Source organism: Phyllostomus hastatus, unplaced genomic scaffold, assembly GCF_019186645.2.
Source record: "Phyllostomus hastatus isolate PE091 unplaced genomic scaffold, TTU_PhHast_1.1 phas_contig_16, whole genome shotgun sequence".
NCBI lineage: Eukaryota > Metazoa > Chordata > Mammalia > Chiroptera > Phyllostomidae > Phyllostomus > Phyllostomus hastatus.
Window position 1 is genome coordinate 12,480,282 of NW_025333643.1, and position 17,949 is coordinate 12,498,230.

The following is a 17,949-nucleotide window of genomic DNA, read 5'->3' on the forward strand; positions in this document are numbered from 1 at the left end:
ATTATTGCTTCATTTCATCTTTACTACTTCACAAGGTAAATCCTATTATTATTCACACAATGTAGAGAAAAGGAAAGTTTCATAGAGATTGCAATTTCTATAAACCCAAGGTAATGTAATATTCAAACCTAAGAGTTGGAACACTGGTACTCTGGCTCTAAATAACACAGGCTTAACCATCATACTTTAGCTATCTGTAAATAAAGACAAAACTATTTTTAAAGGTGTTTCCCTGGTTCCCCAAATGTGCCCACACTTTTCCCCTTGGCCTCTCCTACACAAGACTTACCTTAAATGGAAAGAGTCTTGAAAGCTTCCAGTTCACTCCATTGAACACCAAACATGAGTACCACCAGAATTAGCCACACCAGGAAAGCCTGATTCAAGTCCAATTCAGTGGAGCTCTCAAAGATTTGTCTTTATTTCATTAATTGACTTATGAATTCATGACTTCCTTGCCCTGATTCCACTACCACCATCAGGAACCACAGCACTCATACTGAGCCATCCACCTTGAATTCTGGCCTTGTATGGGCAGTGTCTTGAATTCCCTGCTCTCTGAAAAGGGCTTGGTCTTGGTGCTCCTTCTGTGTTATCCCTGATGAGGACAGTGTTCCCTCTCCCCAGTATATTTCAAACCACATCATTCCCCTGCTTAACTCCCTCGTTTACTAGATAAAGCCTAACCCAGACAACCTGCCTGCAAGTCTCATCAGAATGTACCCTTTGCCTTCGCTGTTCCCTCTGCCTGAAAAGCTGTTCCTCTGAGCTGGGCACCCTCACTCCTTTCAGATCAGCACCTCAATGCACATATTAACTTAATGCAGCCCTGACAATGGTTCTCTATATGATTCTCTTCTTTCATCCTGGTCGAAAATTATCTTATTTCATTTATATGCATGTTTATTTAGTTGTTTTTCTGTTTCCCCTCACCAGAGTATAAGCTCCAGAGACAGGGGTTTTGCCTTCCTTGCTCAAAGCTGTAACCTCCAGTGACTGGCACAGAGAAAGTGCTCAGAATAAAATGAATGAATAAATGAATGAATGATCATACCCATAGCCAGATAATGACTGAGCAAGTGTTTAAACCTTGGTAACTTGACTCTAAATAACAGAGGCTTAACCACCATACTTAATTTACCTATAAATAAAGACAAAACTTATTTTAAAGGCATTTCCCTGGCTCCTGAAGTATGTCCACACTTTTCCCCTGGCCTCTCCCACACAAGGCTTACCTTAAGTGGATTGAGTCTGGTAAGAGAAATAATTTTCCTCTGAAGAAAGACAGTGTTTGATTACTTTCCCCTCTTGTCACATTGTTTTTTCTGAAAAGTTGTTTTCACTGGTCTTTTTTTTTTTTAATAAAACAGTCTTCTCTATCCTATGTTTTACATGGGCCACTGGGCATCTAGATGCTGGATTTAGAACATAGATTTACCATTTCTGGAGAACACAAGTCTCTTTACTAACATGAAAGAAGATTTCTTATCTGAGAGAGAGAAGAAACAGCTGGAATTTTTATCTTTGTCTTATCTATTATTAACAATTTTCAATATTGGGTGTCTAAATCTGTGTATTAGGATTTAGAAATCTGCATTGGGTATTCACAATAATTACTTTTGTTTGCAAACAACCCATTACACAGCCATACTCCTTTGGGTATGTAATAGCAGGTTTTTTAACCTTTAGTTAAGTTCCTTTTTTTTCCTGGAAGGAGGATCTAGAAAACTGTAATATTTTCCCAAAATTTTGGACTTAAACATGTTGTGAAACTGGCTGGCAGGAGAATAGATCTTACTAGAAAGCAGCTGGATAATGCTCAGATTCAGTTCAAGCAAGATTTAACATAGATCAAATCTATTTCTTCTGGAAAAGAAGCAATGAGCAGTCCTTCTTTAATGTCCTGGAGAGTCAACCTGGAGGACACGTTTGAGTACATGCCAAAGTGGACTTTGCCCTAAGAGAGCACATGCTTCTGGAATCTCAGGACTAATTAAGAGTGTGAGCATCTCTTCCTGTCAATTTCAGCTATGTGACACTGACTTTTTAATATCAAACCAACACATGAAAAAAATTTTAAGAGATGCATAATAGCCAAATATCCAAATAAAAAGTCAAGAGTTTACCTATCTAGTCAATTACTTGGTCTTCCTGACACCAAACTGTGCACAAAATATCTAAGAAGCTGATGACATTTTTTAACTTTTCAAGAATGTTCTGACATCATAACAATTTCACATCTTATTGAATTTTAACTGAAGTGACTCTAATATGATATTTTACTTCTAAAATATCAACCTACTTTAAAAAGACCACAAATAATTCTAAATAGCAGAATTAAATTCCAAGTCTTTTTAATTTTGTATGTTTTGCCACTATAATCACCAAAGCTCAGTAAAGTGATCCTTATAATTTCCCAAATCTGTCTCAATAAATCAATGAATTTTAGATAAAGGCTTTTTTTTCTCCACTTAGTTTAATCCTTGATTCAGTGTTCTATAAGAGTCCATTAAGGTCAAGTGACAGTTCATTGACTGAAAAACATGAGAAACACTCCCAGGGCAAAAGATCCCAATGTCGCTGAATGTATTTAAAATAAGTGGTTTTGACTTAAGCAAAGATTTCTACTTAACCCAGAAGAAAAGCAGTCACTCCTTGGAAATACCACAGAATTCAAGAAAGTGAAATGAATGATGGCAAAGGATTAAATTTACCTATTCCAGCCGGTACATATATCTACTGAATATATACAGGAACACGATGGCTCCACTCACATGTCATTTGTGGACAACCCTCTTCTTCTCAACCCAGGAGCATGATCCTCTCAGTCATGAAGATATGTCATAACAGAGATTAGTCAGTACATAAGCGCCATCCCTTCCTTGTTCTGCATGCTCCATTCAAGAATGTTTGAATATATCTCTTTGCTATTTAAAGTGGTATTCAATCCTTATGATAACAGCATCTATTTCAAAATTCAACAACAGAAAGTAGAAACAAATAATAAATTTCAAGAGTCTGTTTGTTGGGACTGAATTATAGATAAAGGAAATAAAAACAGTTTAATCCACGTGGAAAGTAATAGCTGTAACCTGGATTGATAGTCTACTCACTCACACATTCATTCATTCACTTATTCATTCATTGTATTGTTTTCTCATTCAACAAATATCCATGGAATATCTACTATAGATCATCAACCACTCATTTAACAAGCATTTATGGTATACCCATTCATTCATTCATTCATTCATTCATTCATTTAGCATTGTATATGCCAGATCATGTTGGCTTGTCCATTTTAGTCAACAGATAATTACTGAGCACTCACTAGGTGCTAGATGTAAACACTATCCATAAGAAAGTCCCAAATGTATGGGTGACATGGAATACCAAAATGTGTTTGTGAACATATCCAGGATGTTACTGCTGCTTGGACAAGGTCACTGGGCCTGTGGCCTCTTTGGTCAGTGGGTTTAAAACAGGGTTTAAAGGGCTTAAGAACCAAGTTCAACATTAGGGATGTCTCCCTGTGCTGGCAAGCCACTCTAGAAACCCCAAGGAGGATCAGCAGGATAGAAGGGTTACTTGTACCCAGTGGGTCACCATCAAAAGAATCATTTGTATATTGCTATATCTCTAATGAAGTGGACACATGGCCACAATTCAATTTCATTTATTTATTTGTTTATTTGTTTTTTTGTTTTGTTTTGAACCCCGCTGTTCAGTCTCATAATAGTACATTCTTTCATTTGCTTCCAAATGTCACTCTTCTTGGTGGAGAGTTTTCACTTGGGCCATAAAATGGTGAACATATTTTTTAATGAGGTCTTGCAATCCAGGAGTTTGATGCCTGAGTAGTACATCTGTTTCTTCCTTTGTTTTTTGTTAAACTTCCCTTGATATCCTACTATGTACCAGGAATTATGCTAAGTGTTGGACATGCAGAATGAATGAGCAATGGCTCCTACTCTCAAGAGCTCACAATAATGCCTGGGATCGAGGCATGCACAATAATGATGAGCAGGGTAATGCTTATTAATGCTACACAGTGAGGTATGTGAGAGTCACAGCAACAGAGGAAAAGCAGACCTGTTATTAAAGAAAGAAGATAAAGGACTATGTCAGCTTTGGAGACAGGACACCTTTTCTAGATGCTTAGAGTTGTTGCCTGTCCAGCATTGTTTACCCCTTCCTCTGGTGGGAGAACCTGATTGTCCTTTGAGGATTCACCTATACTCTTCTTCCTGTCCAGGAGATTTGGCAAGGCTGCCTTTGCCCCCTGATTCAAGCTAGGAGTATGTAACTCAGGCCTGGACAATCCAAGAAAAGTCATGCGACACAGATTAGACCAATGAATGATGATCTCAGAATTTTGTTTTGGCAAAAGTGAGATAAGGGAATAAACTTTCCTTTGAGGGTACTAACCTGGTTGGCTGTAAGTGTGGAGTTTCAGGGTGAGGGGTTGGAAAGGACCTCTTGACATAAGCAGTGTTAAAAATGAAGGCATCATAAAAGTAAGCAGAGCCCAGAAATGAAGAAAGAAAATGAGGCCTTGGTCTTTTGACATTTTGGAGCCCTGGGGTGAGGCCCATATTAACCCTTCTTATCTGTCTTTCATGAAATCGGTTTGCATTGGGTTTTATAGCTTTCAGTTCAAAAAATTTTGACAATATACAACATTTGGTTGTTTTAGGAAAATTAATATTTAAGTAAAAGAGGCAAAGCTGGGTAAATGGCAAATAACCTGTTCTCTGCTGAGGTTGGACCAGCCCCCAACGACTAAAGGAGATTTGATCTCAGACCATCCTCAGCTCCCTTGAGACAGGACATCCTGTCAGGCCAGTTCACTCATGGGGAGTGAACACTAATGTGCTAATGTATGAGTGCTCTAGAGTGGGAATAGAACCTGTACGTGAGTCAAGCAGGGATTTTGGGAGCACTTTGAGGATAAGCCACTGAGGTCCAACCCAGGAACAGAATACGTGAGGGTTTTCTCTTAGAGACAAAACACTCTGCAGCTGGGTGATGAATGATGCAGCCTGTGACCTATACCTACATGTACAGGACATCTGGCTTCAACATATTTGAGTCTACTAGTGGAAAAGTCAGCAACTACCTTTTAAAAATAAGCTCTGGATTGCTGTGGTCTCTCTGATACTGTTTCATTTGGAAACACAATTAAATAATTTAAATAAATCAATTATGGGTTGACTTTGGATCTTAAAATCCAAATATTGAGGAGGAGGGAAAAAAAGGACCTTACATTCACTGTACTCATTAGGAAAATAATTTTAAATAACTAGATTTTACATGTAGATTCATCAGTTTATTCTACAAAAAATACTTCTTGCAAGCCTGTGTGCCTGGCACTGTGCTCCAGGAAGGGCTACAGAGGTGGGCAGAGCTTAGATAAAGTTCTTGCCCTGATGATGCTAACACATCTTCCTGCCTAAGAGATCTTCCTCTTCCATAGTAATGAATATACTCATTCATTTATATACTCAGTCATTCATTCCATTGTTATTTATTTGCATCAACTTGTATAAATATATGTATTATGTATATCAAAGTAAAGCCTCAGGTAGCTGAATGTTCAAAGAAAAAGCTATTCTTTGAGGGTAAGTTAATTGTTTGGTAAATTGAGAATGTAAAAATTAACATGCAAAACCCATTATACTTTTAAAACTCCCCTTTTATTACCTTTGTTAAGAATAGAAAATCTATTAGTTTCTTCTTCAGTAAATACAGTGGTAAACCTGGTTGACACAATCTTCAAAGACTAGGGCACAACGGGGCAGTGGTTAGAGCTACACTGCCCAGGACCATGGTCATGAGTCACGTGTTGTTGTTGAACACACAAAATGTGCTGGCCCAAATTAAGATGAGCCAGAAGTGCAAAGTAGAAGTTGAATTTCAAAACCTTAGGATGAAGAAAAATTCTAAAATATCTCATTAATAATTTTTTATATTGATTATGTTGAAATGCTAATATTTTGGACATATTTGATTAAAATATATACTATTGAAATTACTTTCTCTTACTTCTTTTTACTTTTTAAAAAATGTGGTGACTAGAAAATGTAAAATTGTGTTCATGGCTCACATTATTTTCTGTTGGATAGCACTGGCTTAGAACGGGACTGTGATTCAGAGAGAGAATTGAAATCTGGCTTCTCTGTCTAATAACTGCATCGCACTGGATAACTTAACTTCACCAAACCCTAGTGCCCTGGCCTCCCTGTAAAAGGGGTTCCCAATAATACCTACCTCCCTGGGTTGTTGTGACTACAAATGAGAAAATAGATTTGTGGTGCTCAACACAATGCTTGGCATGTAGTTTCTTCTGAGTAAATGTCAGCTATTCAGAGCCACTCTGCAGGTCTGCAGCTGGAAAGTCAAGAGGCTGGGCCAGATCAGAGAGGACAGAAAAATATACCATGAGAATTTTGCATAAATACCTGACACTGAGTTGTTTCCTTTTGACTTGCTATTTTCCTAAATCTAAACTGCTCACAAAATGAGGGTCTCATTAATGGGATAGCTGCAGTTTGCTAGATTCTGGGAAAGCATACGATCTGAAGAGTTAGGTTTTGGTTAATTGGGGACTAGTCATCCCTAATTCTGCAGTTATTGTTACACATACTATTACTATAGGTAATGTTTCCTGAGAGCTGACCATGTGCCGGATATTGTGCTAAGCATTTTACCTGAAGGTTGTGCTACCAATGGCCCTGACGCATAAGAGGGTTGAGAGATTAGCTCAGTGTCACCCAGCCAGGGACTGGCAAAGACAGAACTCAACCCAAGCTTGTTAGACCCCAAAAGTCAATCAATATATTACTGAAATAGAAAATTGCAGTTGTTGGTTCATCCCCTGTGGCCACGAAGCCATGGTACCTTCCTCAGAGCTCCATGGACTTTTTAGAGGAGAAAGATTGGTTTACCTCAGGAGTTCCAGATTGTTGCACCAGCAAAGGAGAATCAGAGATTTCATAGTCATGGAAAGGTCTGCTTTCAAAAGGTTTCCATTCCTTAGTGATGTGGGAGCAAAGAACACCCATCTGTAATAATGATCCCATTAAATTCAGCCTTTTTTCCCTGCAATTCTAAAACATCACCAGCCAGAATTGCAAATGTGGTAGAACTTTTCCTCTTGGGAATTTTCTAGGACCTTACAAACATGACCCCATTAAGCCACTCAATACCCAGATGAGATATGTAGTTGGAAGTTATTATTATTGCCAGTTTCCAGATAGAAAACCTGAAGCCAAGAAAGATTAAGCAATTAGTCCAAGGTCAAATGGTGAGCTAGAGGTAGACCTGGAAATGAAACAATTATCTTGTGAAATTTGAATCAAATGCACAAACTGATTGGCTAGTTACCACCATGGGCTACTATCCAGTCAGGTGTTCTTAGTGCAAAATGACTGTCTTTTAAATGAGATTTCTGCAGCTACATTTGACTGAAGTTAAATGGAGTGTTTTAATACCAATGCTCAAACTGACATCAGATTATTTCAAAGCACTGGCTGAAAGAAAATGCAGCTCCTTGCTGCAAATGTGGTATCCATTTTACCCAGCTCTGTTATATTTAATCATACCTATGAACATAGTTTGGGAGGATAAAGGGAGAATTGTTCTACAAAGAACTGCTTCTGCTTTCTTTTCTTCAGAGATAATCTGTGAGACATAAAAAAGTTTAGGGGGATCTTGTTATTTACTCTGATATGAAGACTAAGGAAAGATGACCATAAACTATCTCTGAACTGTACAAAATCTGGAATCCAACTACCCACCTTTGTGCTTACCATCACTCTTAGTCAAATACCCTTTACTATTTTTAGCTGTATATTTATTTTTTTAATTTATTGATTTTAAAGAAACATTAATTTGTTGTGTCCACTCATTTATGCATTTATTGATTGATTCTTGTATGTGCCCTGACCAGGGATCAAACCCCCAAACTTGGCATATTGGGATGATGCTCTAACCAAATGAGCCACCTGGCCAGAGCCTCAGTTGCATGCTTTTGACACCAAGCAAATTGTATGAACCCAATCTGGGGGAAAAAGACGACTTCCTGGTGAACCAGCAGGAATCTATGCTTTGAGCTAATGAGTCCAAGGGCATATGCACAGATAACCAGTGTACTGGACAAAATGCTACTACTGGTTCCTCTTCTTCAACTTTGAAAAAGGCACTGCCCCTCCAAACACCTGGAGGAAATGTTTATATCTTTCTTCCCACTTGAGTCTTTGGTGGTTTAAAGTCAACTACTTCGTTATCAATTTTGACTGGTCTGGGACAACATGAGATGTAAACATTGGAAGGAAAACAAGGCCCCATTCCATGCACTTGGTAAGAGGGCATCGACACTTTCAGAAAAGCCATGTGCTGTGCTCTGAGCTTGTTCTTTAAGAATTGGTCACTTTTGGATTTCCTGGATTTGGGTTTCTTTGACCAGTCAAATCAGACTCTTGGAGAAATTCTTCTCCATGACTTCTTAATTTCTGCAAGTCCAGGAGATTTGGGACTGGTCATTCTAAGAAATTCCAATTCAGTCCCCCAATACTGCTTAGCCTGCTCTACCTTTTGTCACCTGCTTTGGTCTTGTGCTGATATGGACAGCTCCTTATCAAAGTCAAGTCAAGCTTACTGCAGTAATGTTATCTTGCTCACACATAGGCACTGCAAAGGAAAAATTAAGCTTATTCATTTTCTTCTTCCCCATAATCAAACACTTGGGGGAATCAAAGGCAAGGCTCTTCCTTTCTCAGAAGCTAAAAACGTGATGCTCAGAAACAAACATATCTTCAACCAGAGTGTGGGGCCTTATCCTACAACCTGCAAAGGACTATGCTGAGCATTTCCAAATGAAGTAATGGTGTCTTAATATTTCCAAAAGTCCTAGCTTGTTTCTGTCTTGGATATTTCCATGGAGCTCATTAAGCTGCCCTGTTTGAAGGATGTTGAATAGCATGGCATCATTTGCAAACAACCATGCTGTAAAACTAAGAAAGGCTACTTGCCTTGCCAAAGAAACGTTAAAACCAAGGTCATGGATTCTGGCCACAGGCAAGGACACTGGTCCCCAACCAATCCCTGGCTAATTCTAAAGCCTTAATTCCTCTTCCAGATGTCTGCAACATTTGGGAGGGAGCAGGGAAATGGTCCCATCCAATGCAAAGTCTTCTGAGGGTGCTTTGCAACATCAGTATTAGTCCTTTTTCTGTTTTTCTCACCAGGCATACATTTTGTATCCTACAAGTAGAACAGGTTTTGCCTGCATTTTAAAAATCTGGTGCTTTATTGTCCAAAACCCTTGCTCTTGACTTGAGTGCATGTGTTTTGTGGAAGTACAAGTGGTAATTACACAAGTCTTTCCTTCCCTGTCATTGGCAACAGTCACCAGGGAAATTTACAGCCCCCAATATCCAGATCTGGAAACTCATTATTAAAAGTGGTCAAGGAAAACCCTGGTGTAGCAAATGGCATCTGAATAAGCACAGCTTGGCAGCAGACTTGTGAGAGTGGCTGGGAGTCAGCAAGTGACCATCAGTTTTATTTCATTAAACATTTTTACTATTTATGACAATATTACTACTACTAACAGTTATAATTTCCATTTGTTTAGAATATATTATGTGGCTGGCATTATGTTAAGTGCCCATTTGATCTTGTTGATTTTTTAAAAACAAACCCCTGGGAATGTATTATAATTTTAGAGTGAGGAAACAAACACAGAGAGGCTAAGTAGCCAGCCCAGGGTCATTTGTTTGGGACATGATAGAGTCAGGATTTTAACAATTGCTGAAGCTTTGAACTCAGATATGTTCAGGGTCCAGGCAAATAACACACTGAGATGAAGTTGGCATGTATGGACTTTTAGAGAACAATGAGGAAAATGGAGAAATGGCAAGTATATCTAATACTTTCCCAAGACTCCAAGCTTACCACTACTGCCCTGCCAAAAAATTCTAAGACATAGTGCTGGCCAGAAATACTTGAGGCCTAAATTTATCTTGCAAGCCCTTGTTTTCTAGCCTCTGTAATTTGAAACTTGATTAATGTTTAACAACATTAAACATTTTTAGTATAACATTTTAAAATTAGATATAACATGCAGAAAGAAAAGTAAATAAATCTTAAGAATATCATTTGATGAATTTTGCAATACTGAACATAATCATATAACCAACTTCCCAGATCAAGAATCACAATATTATCAGAATCTAGAAACTCTTTTTTTCACCTTTATCAGTTATTAATACCCTAAAGGTTAGCTAGTGTCCTGACTTTTAACCTCATAGATGAATTTTGTCTGTTGCTGAGCCTTGTATGATAAAATTGCATGGTTTGTTCTCTTGTGCCCCCCTGCTTTCACCTAATATCATGGGAGATTCATTCATGTTGTGGCATACGACAACAGTTCCTTCTCAATGGCTTGTATTCTCAAATCTATTGTTTGACATACTCATCTCAATACTTTATACCTGAGAAGCTAAGGAGGAAGAGTTCCTTCTCTGAATACAGGTTCTAAAAATTGAAACAAGTCACTCTAGGACTTCATTAGAGTTATGGAGAGATTTTTGTTGTTAAACTATTTTTTCTAAACATGTTCTCATTTTATCCTTTCACAGCCTGTGTTGGGTAGTTAGGAGACTTATACTTCCCATTGGATACATTCACAGAGGGTGCATACAGCAATATGATTGTGTGCTACCTACCCTAAGAGCAAGTGAAGCAAATAACTATACAACTGAGATTTCAGTTGAGGTATGTTGATTGCCATTCTGATGCTGAGTACACATCTTGTTGCTCCTCTCTGGGCCAAAAGTCCATTCAAAGGAAAAATGAATCAGTCTCTACGGTTGTTTTTCTGTGACCATGTCACACTACTGTGTGCATTCGATGTTTGCCTCCTCAGAATTCATTTTCCTTTCTTATTAGGGCATCCACCTTTCCCCTTTCTTTATTTAAAAAATTGTCTGTTGATTGTTTTCTAGAAAGAGAGAGAGAAACATTAATTTGTTGTTCCATTTATTTATTTATGCATTCATTGGTTGATTCTCGTATGTGCCCTGACCAGGGATAGAATCCACAGCCTTAGCCTACTGGGACAATGCTCTAACCAACTGAACTACTCATCTTCTTGATCACAAGACTGAAGTGGGCCCCATTCCTAGGAGGAAAAGCACATGACTCCTCCCCTTGGGAGATAAATGTAGGTTCTGGGGCCTCACATTCAACCTTGAGAAGGCTTGGTAGTACATTAACATGAAAGACACAGAACCAAGAAATGAAGAGTAAGAACTTCAGCTTCTTGGACAAGCCACACCTGAAACTTACTACCTCTGAACTATTTATTGCATGAAGCAATGTGTGTGTGTGTGTGTGTGTGTGTATTTTATATTTGCTCAAAGTATCTTGGGTTAGTTTTTTTTATTTTTTCTTCTTTGGAGGGGGTACTTACAAAAGAAAAATCCTAAAAGATGCATTTATTCAAATAAATTATCATATTTCTCCTCTCAAACTCTAAGAGCCATAACGCCCTTATCCAGTGAGTGGCAGTTATGTAGACATGAAGGTTGTGTCTTGAATTTATGCAAAGTTTCTCCTGAGTTCTCCCTAAGTGAAGTCACTGTGTTGACACAGACAACATCTGTTTTCAAACCATAAAAATGCTGGCTTTGCCCTACGTTTGGGAAAGGGTCTCTACCACCCACATCGATCATTCCTGCCATAGATGCTCATGTAATCCAACAGGGGAAGGCAAGTCTAAGGGAGGCAAAGATATTTTCAAATAGTAGGGAAAACTGGTCCAAACAACACAGCTGTTGATTCAAACAATTTTTATCCAAAGACTTTTGGAATTTTTTTGTTTCTAGCCAGTGTATCATCTGCACTGCTGGTAGAACATTCTTTCCAAGACTGAGGTTTATTCATTCATTTCTGCACTTTAAAAATCTACCACAAAGAGGGAAAGAAGTAACTACAGTGGAGAAACCTGACAAACACTACTTCAGCCAGGTGATCAAGGCCAGAAGTCATGGTGAGAGTATGTACACTTGATATGATGTAATGAGAGTAGAGCTTTACCTCTGTGGTCTTCCTCCCACAAACCAAACCTCCATTCTAATCATGAGAAAAAGACCAGATAAATCCCAGGAGACGGGTAACCTATGATAGACTCCTCAAAACCATCAAGATCTTCAAAACAAAGATGGTGTGAGAAACTCAGAGCCACGAGGAGCCTGAGGAAACATGACAGCTAAATGTAATGTGGTACCTGGATGAGATCCTGGAACAGAAAAGGACATTAGGTAAAACTATGGAACTCTGAATGAAGTGAAGACTTTAGTTAATAACAATGTACCAGTGGTGGTTTAATTGGTGACAATTGTACCTTACTAATGAAACATCTTAATAATATAGGAAACAGTACATGTGGGGTGAAGGGAGCTTATATGGGAACTCTCTACACTACCTGCTCAACTTTTTGAAAATCTAAGACTATTCTAAAAAGTAAAGTCTATTAAAAATAAAGTTTATTTTAAAATCCATCACTGGATTTCTTTTGCTGCAGGAGGCTTTCCTAAAATTCACAGACCAAACTGGGTCCTTGAAATGATTTTAGATGGTTCACAGACAAAGGCTGAAGTAACCCTAAACCACATGGGTAAAAATTCCTTCATTGATCATTTCTCAGTCCTGATTCAGTAACAAGGAGAAACTCCCAGTTTAGCTCTGGAAATATACTTCACTAACCTTTGTCAGCTCCCACTTTTAACAAAAAAAAGGAAGCTCAGAACTTTGTTTCCATTATTTTTATTGTTCTTATATTTGGTGATGTATGTAAACTGAAAATGATCCTATTTTCTCATTTATGATAGAGAGATTTCTTTTCCTGAAGTAAATTTATTTAAAAATGTGAGACCATTTAATTTTTTTAAATTATTTAACTACAATGACATATTGTATTCAGATATATCAAAAACCAGGAAAGTGGTATTTAAATGTCTGAAGTTGAAAACTAATGGCCAAAAGCATTATTATGTCCACACCACTCAACATGGCACTCAAGCCCTCTCCTACCTGGGGACACCTGTCCAGTCTCTTGTCCTAGATACTCCACCCTGCAAACCCAAAGATACATAGGAGGACAGAGATGCTGATGTCCAAGGCTCAGAAGATATCAGAGAGACCCATGGATAACAAGTTTAAATCCATTGTACTAAGCATTGTCTGGATTCTCTTTTAACATGTGGCTTGTTTTCACTGGGATCTATGGCTATTCTCTCATGATATGGGTCAACTGTAGCATTGATAAAGCAACTGATTCCTTTTAGCCCCTGTGAGCTCTGTAGGTGTGTTAGAGGCCAAACCTACAAGGAAGCACTGCTGGGTGGGCACCAGTAGGATCTGAATCCCAGCCCCATATGTCCCTTCCCATCTGGCCTGGAGCCTGATGCATGCAAGAAGCAGAGGAGCTTGCTGAGCACTAGGTTCAAAGCTTGACTCCACCACAGAACAGACCACATAGGGGACCTTGAGTAAGATAGGTAAGGTCCCTGGATGCCCTCTTTCTTGTGTATAAAGTGAGAATAATAATAATATCTGTCTCATGGGATTACTGGGGGGATAAATGAGTTCATGTAAGCACGATGCTTAGCACAATGCTGGTACCAAATAAGTGCTCTATAAATACGCACGGTTACTTGTCATCCCTGTGGGCCCCACTTCCCTCACTGTCAAAGTGAGTCATGACAGTACCCACCTCGTAGGACTGTTGTCAGGAATGAAAAAGTCAATGAACATTAGTCTTTAGTCCTGTGGCCTGGCTCCCACAAAATGCTCAATATTCAGTTATTTTTATCCATGTTTACTTATTATTAGTGTGATGATTATTATGGATCAGCAATTCTAAGAATTAGAATGTCTCTCTAATCGTTTTTAGTAGTTCACAGATACTAGGAGCAGTCAAGGTAGATTTGCAAGGTCACAACCTCGAGCGTACTGAAATTAAGTCTATGGGTCCCTGCATGATTTTGTGTGTGTATCCAAGTCATGGCAGGGCTAGCCATTATTTCCACCTACCAGCATTCTTGCCCTCCTCTTCTAGAAGAAAACCCATCTTTTTCCCTTTGGAAACTGCCCCTCCCACACCCACTCTGACTATCAATCACTAGGGCTCACCCTCCCAACTCCCTGGAATAAGGTAACTGGATGCATGATCCAAAATGAACAAATGAAAGTCCCTTTAAGGGGACTGACATGGATGTGGGGGAGGGAAGGACTCTCCCCTAAAATTCAAGAATCCTCAAAGCCATTGGGAGTCAACTTTGCCACCAAGTGAAGAGAACCTTACAGAGGCTGATATCAATCCCATGGAAAGTGCAGAGGAAACAAGGAGAAAAGGAGGAATGGAGAAAAGAGGGAGAGAAGGAGAAAGATAAAGAGCGAACCATTGAGAGAGAGAAAAGCAAAAAGGGAAAGAACGATGGAAAGAAAGAAGGCAGATACCACCAATGACTCAATTTTTTAATACTAATTTCTAGATCCAGCAATGCATACAGAGAAATTTATACCTTGGCTGTTCTAGTAAAGTTAGTCCCTAACTTTCCTTTTCCTTTTTTTCCTTCAAGTCCATAGGTTCTTCAAATGGGTACCCATGATCCCCCCGCAAAAAAAAAAATTAGAAACCACCACAACTGGAACATTTATTAGAGATGGAATGAACTCATTTCAGAAAGAAACGAAGTTTATTTGATGAATATAAATAAGGCGATCAGCACAAAGTACTTCTCATACACATGATAACAAATTTATGAACTGTACGTATCTTGCACATTGTACTTCTAATAGACACGAGGTTACAATGACTGGCTAATACATGCCCACTGGTAGTTTCTGAGGGTTCCTTAGTTTTATTTAGTTATTTATTTCCTATCGAAGTCCATAATCACATAGTCAATATCACAACCCACATGCCACTCACTTGAAGAAATATTACAAGAAGCACTATCAAACTAGGGTCTTTGGGAATTAGATACACTGACCCCTGGCAGCATTCAAACGCCACTCAACACAAAAACATCTCAGATAGAACTTATGTCAACACATCTGAGGTCTTGTCATAAACACTGTTTAAAAAGTAAATTGAAACCCACTTTCAAATGAAAGTTGACACGTTGTTAACGTGCATACTGGATACACAAAAATCATTAAATACAAAATCGAGACTGTACACGGAAATCATATCGGGTATAAAGGACAAGCCTGCTTTTGCACAAGGTGAGAAGACCACCTTCTCCCAAATGTTAGCCTCGACTTCTTTTATTTCCAACTTCATTATAACTAGAGGGTGACCTACTAAAGTTTGCACAAAGGAAATATCTTCCCAACATCACAGTGTTTGTCGTAAACCCAGAGACTATTTTTATTATATTAAAAGAGAATTTTTGTGACCTCCACACATCAGGAATATTACATGAAATGGGAAGAGATGCTATGTTAGACAGAATTTAATTTTTCAGGGACTAAATGATATGCCCCCATAAAGGTAAGATCAATAATATTTTTAATAAACAAAAGTGGGGCAAAAATGTTCCCCCAAACAATAGCTGTGATGAAATTGGCACATACTTAGAAATAGCTAACTGTATGCTTTTGTCTGTTTCAAAGACCCTATTTTCCCTAGCGGATTTTCCACTTCCTACTTCAAGTCTTCAGTTGCAGAGTTCAGGTCAGGACTTGGCTATAAGAAGCAGTGAGGACCTCCTATGTGAGGACTTCCAAACCATTCATAGGGCCACATTTGTGACCTGGGTTTTCAGTGCAACATTGTGTCAAAATGTGCTAAATACATGTGCAAAGAATTCTGCTTACTTTTCCAATCAAGACCTATACCCCATTGATAGTTAAAGGACAAACTTTTAAAACATGAATGTATTTGGATGGTTTATGCAACACATAAGCTTTACAGAGCTCACTATACTTAGAACAAGAACAAAGCCAGAAGCAAGAAACCTGCTTGAATAGGTTAGTCCTAATGCACCAAGGATGAACAGTGCAACTCAGACACAGTTTCGTCTTTCCTGACAAATAAGGTGCCTTTAAATATCTCTATGGCTCACGGGAGAGGTCCAGTTAATTGCACCAACATTTGAAAAAGTAATAATAACAACTAAATTCAATGCAAGACTTCAGAAACATCTGTTTAGAATCCTTTCCACAGCAGCAAAGAAAGACAACTATATTTATTAAGGCCACTCATGCTTAAATTCACTGTTTGTCCTTTAAAAATGCAGATTTTCATCTCCCACTTGCATACACATGGAAGGGTTTCTTCCATTGACAAAAAAATGGATCAATACAAGAGTTGCACATGTTTGCCAGACTTGGTCATGAGTTTTATGAAGTTATAACACTTTAATTTCTTTTTAATCTTCAGAGGAAGCAGTAGGAGTTTAATTCTCCTTAGTACCATGTCACTGTATGTAAAAGACCTCAAAATTTGGTCTCTTTTCCTGGCATGTGCTTTAAGTAATGACTCTGTGCCCACAAACATGTTGTGTAGAGCTATATACAGATACACAGCTTTTGTGACTATTTCTCATTCATCAATGTTTTCATGTTTGATGCTGAAAATGCTTTGGAATCCATGTTGGAGACATTTTTTAAAAATTGAGAAATGACCTTTCATTTACAGAAGATCTAAGCTCACACTGTTTGCACAGCATTTGGATCTGGAAATGTGAATGAGTCCCAGCTTCTTCATGGAGACCTGAATGTACGGGAATAGTAAGAGTCTGAGGCTTGGCCATTCCCGAGCCACGGGGGTGCATGGAGCACGCAGAACAGAAATATACAGGTGCCTCAGGCTTTTGCCACTCTCCGGTACAGAAACAGGGTCAATAAAATTATGAATGATCAATTTAGATGTGCCACACATTGTCAGAGACACACACCACGTTCTCATAAGGCGATTTCTTGGCAAGTATTAGTGGTTTAAAAAACTGATTTCATTTCCAACCTGGCCCAGAGGTAACTACTGGTTACACCATCAAAATGTGGTTCTTTGAACAGCAGATTAAAGAAATAGAGGAGGGTAAAGGCTCGCCATTTTTGGTGTTTTGGTTTCTTTGTCAAACGCTCCATGCATCTTCATATACAAACACTGCCAACACCACTCACTCACAGAATTCATACCTTTTGATAATCTAATGCATTAGGAATGACCCCTTAGACTGAACCAGCAGAAAAATTGGAGATGAAGCTAGTTGTCCAAAAAAAGTTGAAGTCACAGTTAAAATCCCATGGAATTCAAAATTTAGTCAATGATGTTGAAGTAACATAAATAAAATGTTATCAAATAATGACATTCAGAAGAGATGGTCCAATTTTAAATGCCCAAATCCTGACCAAAAAAAAAAAAAAATGGAGGATCTAACACTTTTCTCCTTTGCCACATTTTTCCTCTCCAACCAATGGAACGACATGAGATGATGAAGGAAATATCAGGTAGAACAGAATTGTGCTCAATAATGGAAGTGAGACTCCTCTTCAGTCCTGATGAGCATTCCAGGTGGTGATGGACGGTGATGTGAGCCACGCTGCAATAGATTATCAGAATATTGCTGCAGAGCTGCGTTTTCCCTTTAGTCAGCCCTTCTGATAGCTGCAACAAGAAAGCACATCATTTAGCATCCCAATACCTGGCAGTGATATTGGAGACAATCCTCCCAGAGGCTCCTCACCTCCCTCCCTTGCACCGACCCTCCACCACTCTCTTTGTTGGGATTGGTTGAGATTGGCAAAGGGAGTAGGTAGCAATGAGAAGAAAGCATATAGGAAGGCTAAAGTGAGCAGAAAATTAAATTGTGTCCTGTAAACACATTTGAAAAGGAGTCTTTTTCAAAAGATGTCAAATATAGGTTTCAGCTG

At 38.6% G+C, this 17,949-nt stretch overlaps 1 protein-coding gene across 4 annotated transcripts in view; it reads right to left on the reverse strand.

The window, feature by feature from the left end:
* Nucleotides 1-14,763: 14,763 nt before the first annotated feature.
* The window catches only part of ERC2 (ELKS/RAB6-interacting/CAST family member 2), a 943,617-nt gene continuing 940,431 nt past the window's right edge, over nt 14,764-17,949 (reverse strand). For all 4 annotated transcript variants that reach the window (XR_006784938.1, XR_006784937.1, XR_006784936.1 and 1 more), the window contains one exon: nt 14,764-17,683. The gene's annotated coding sequence lies outside the window, so the exon portion shown is untranslated. The remainder of the gene's footprint in view (nt 17,684-17,949) is intronic.